The sequence below is a fragment of the Fragaria vesca genome, linkage group LG2 (genome assembly GCF_000184155.1).
Source record: "Fragaria vesca subsp. vesca linkage group LG2, FraVesHawaii_1.0, whole genome shotgun sequence".
Lineage (NCBI taxonomy): Eukaryota > Viridiplantae > Streptophyta > Magnoliopsida > Rosales > Rosaceae > Fragaria > Fragaria vesca.
Window position 1 is genome coordinate 4,717,328 of NC_020492.1, and position 3,895 is coordinate 4,721,222.

The 3,895-nt window shown below is 41.4% G+C and overlaps 1 pseudogene; it reads right to left on the minus strand.

Annotated features, from left to right (window-relative positions):
- Positions 1–1,166: 1,166 nt before the first annotated feature.
- LOC101301842 overlaps positions 1,167–3,895 on the minus strand; it is a 26,116-nt pseudogene continuing 23,387 nt past the window's right edge.

Consider the following 3,895-nt stretch of genomic DNA (forward strand, 5'->3'; position numbering starts at 1 on the left):
AGAAGTTTTTAGCTATTTTTCATAATATGCAATGTAATCAAAAAGCACTTTTGGAGGCTAACATGCAAAGAGACGAGGAAACCCTTCGGTTGGCTAGGGAGAGCTTAAAACTTGAGAAACGAAAGGAAGCAAGGTTGGCCCGACGTGATGTTATGGCGGAGTTGTAAGAAGAAACCAAAATTATCAATGGATACAAGCATCATGACCCCGAAAAGTTTGAAGTGGCACAAAAAGAGGAAATCGGATATCATGGCGAAAATGAATGAGAGTACTAGTACTAGTGATGATTATTATGTTCCCCTTTTTGATGAAGACTAATATTGTGTTGTTGTTATAATTTCAATTTTATGTTCCTCAATTTCAAGTTATTTTTATATAAAATAATTTTATGTTTTAATACTAGTAATTTTATGTTCCTCAATTTCAATACCAATTAAAATTACAATACCAAATAAAAATACAATACCAAATATTACAATACCAAATAAAACTCCACAACTTGATTATTATTGGTTGGCCCAATGCCCAATTGTGCTCCACTAAATCATTCTGAAGAATTGTGTGGATATAAGCTGACTCGAGGTGGTCAATACGGTCCCAAAATGCATGTTGGTTTCTTCCATTTCTTTCCACTGGTAAAAAAAGAATTCGAACCCCCTCATGATATACTGGCCCATCATAAACTTTTGCCGCCAGTGGGTTCAATAGATCTTCTTTTTCTGGCTCGACAAATTCTTCTTCTACAAATTCATCCTCTACGATCATGTTATGCAATATGATGCAAGTTATCATTATGTTTCTCAGTGTCAAACTCCTGTGCAACCAAGCTCCATGAAGAAGGATTGCCCAACGGGATTGCAGGATGCCGAAACACTTCTCTACATCTTTACGGTATGCTTCTTGTTTCTTTGCAAATAGTTTTTTTGCTTGCGATTCAGGGTTTGGAATAGTTTTTACAAATGTGGAGTACCTAGGATAAATTCCGTCAGCAAGATAATAAGCATTGCTATATCTCCTACCGTTTGCATGAAACGTCACAGCCGGGCTGTTTCCAGCAATAAGCCCTTCAAAGACCGGTGATTGGTTGAGCACGTTAATATCATTTTGAGCTCCTGGCACACCAAAGAAAGCGTGCCATACCCACGTGTCATGCGAGGCCACCGCCTCTAGAATAATGGTGGGACGACCCTTCCGACCACTATAAGCCCCATCCTGCATATCTCAGCACACTGATCAGCAGCTGCTCCGTACGCCAACATTCGGTGGGCACCTGTCATCTTCTGTTGGGGCAGCAACCCTAGTTTTCCAGTGGCATCTGCTTTTTGATGCCAATAAGGGTCGTGGTTACAGAGAACCGTCATGATGCGGTTGAATAGATGTGTGTGCATTCGGTACCTCCGACGAAATTCTTCCTCCCTAAAGATCGGACGCTCGATGAAGTAATCTGTCATGAGACTTGTTCCCCCAGCTACCCTATGTCTGGGGTGATTAGGAGAGCGACCAGGACGCAAACCGCGTTCTTGTGGTTCATCTGAAGTATCAAGATGTACCATCATCATGGTCGCGTTAGTCATCATGGCATCCATCGTCTCAGCGTCCTCTTGACTATGTTGTTGCCTCTGCTTCAACAATAAAACTCATCGTAATGATGAGGAAATGTGGCGAAGTAATTGAGGGAATGTGTTTTTGAAGATTTGTAACTGAGTTGTGAAGATTGTGTGAGTAGAAAGGGTGATGAAGCTTATTTATGGTCAATTTCAAATGCCAAGAACTTGAAGATCATGTTACGTGTCGAATCATCATTCGTCGAAAATCCTATCGAAAATCCAATGACATTATTTGGCCGACAAACACACACGTGTCACTTTTTGGTTGATCAGAAATCCTATAACATTATTTGGGTGATCACAACATCTGACAATGCCACGTGTCGTCTAGTGATTGATTGATTATCATTTATGAAATCCAAAAAATAAAAGATTAAATCGATGAATAGTGATTGCTAAATTGACGGAGCTGCACCGCTGCATGAAAACAGGCCCATAAAAGCAATTTACAATGAATAGTAATTGATGGAAGCAATTTAATTGATGGTTTGATGGAGTTGAATGGGTGCATATGCCCTAAGAGAGCAAAGAAGACTATTTCTTCAACTGTTGAAACCACAATTGAAATTGATTCTCTAATTGAGGGAACAAACTTTTATTCCAAAATAACAAGAGCCAAATTTGAGGAGCTTAATATGGATCTCTTTAAAAAAAAATGTATGGAACCTGTGGAGAAGTGTATGAAGGATGCCAAAATAGACAATAACATCATTGATGATATTGTTCTTGTCGGCGGGTCTACTAGAATTCCAAAGATACAACAATTATTGCATGAGTTTTTTTAATGGTAAGGACCTTTGCAAAAGCATCAATCCAGATGAAGCAGTTGCATTTGGTGTTGCAGTCCAAGCTGCAGTTTTGAGCGGTGGTGTTGAGAAAGTTCAGGATTTACTCTTGTTGGATGTAACTCCACTTCCCCTTGGTGTGTGGCGTTATATGTCACATCCCGACCCTTATATTTTTACCTTATTTACTAGCGTGATGATAATAAGAATTTTACCGTCTTGATCATGAGTAAATAGTTTAATTGGTCCCTAGAGGGGTTTCGGGGACGATTATGTGCGGAGGATAATTCGTATGAGGAAAATACGACGACGGTAAAAATGGTAATTTTAGCTAGTAAAAGGTAATTTTTATTCGGGTATTATTTTTCAGGGTGTTTTTATTTTGGAAGTTTGGGTTAAAAAGGGGTGTTGGGTCGGCTGGGCCGAGCCCAACCCATTTCTTTCTTCTTTCTCTTCTCTCTCTCTCCCGATTCTCTCTCCTCCCACCCGATTTTCTTCTCACTACACCCAGCAGAATTCCGGCCGTCCTCCCGCCGCCGTCCGACCTCCGTTCGCCGCCGGACCGGTCCCGTTCGGTCGGTCTCCCTCCCAGCAACATTTCTAGACCGGTGACAGCCCCCCTAGCGCCGCCGTGAGTGAGCGGTGCCGCCCGAAAGAACCGACTGCCCCGAGCTTCCCTTCGCCGGAACTTCCTCCTCCGGCCACCAATCCGGGCAAGCTTGGTACGGTTTTGTAGCCCTCCTCCCGTGCAACAACCCCTCCAAGCAGCTCCCTCCCTCTTGAGCTAGGTAAGGAGAAATGTGGAGTTGAAATTTCTAGGCTTTTAAGTTATTTTCGTTCGATTAGCCTAGTTAGGCTTGGAATTGGGTGATGTGTTGGTCATGAAAGTTGTAGAGGAGATTGAGAGGAAGATTTTGTTAAAATTTGGTAGCATTTGCAGGTCGCCGGAAAACGGCTGCCGGCGGCGCCGCCGCCGGTTAGGAGAATTTTATGGTTTTTGATGTAGAATATTAAGGGGATATTATTGAAGTGAATTTTGGAATTTTTGGATGAGATTTGGATAGGTTTGTGAATTTCCGAAGTGTGGTATTTTTGGCGGGTAATTAATGTAGAATCCGGCCGTTGGATTTAAGTCGTATTTTGGGGAGGTTGTATTTACGACTATTGAGTATGATATTTAAGTTCGGATCGTTCCGATGTAAGAATATCGAAGTTAGGCAATGATGAGCGTAATTATGGCTCTCGGGTAATTTTGCCTATTTTGATTAAATATTGGATTATTGGTTGGGAAATTAATATTTTATTTGGAACAGGACGTGAGGAGGCTCGAGCAGACGAGACCCCAGATCGACAGCAGGCTTAGGCCTAATTTGTGAGTGGACTTTGTTTTAAATAAATGCATGCTAAGTTCACGATTGAATAATTAATGTACGTGGAGTATTTTTACCGTCAATTAATTTTGACGCTTTTATTTCTTCTTGAGAGAGAGTTACCGAAAATGGG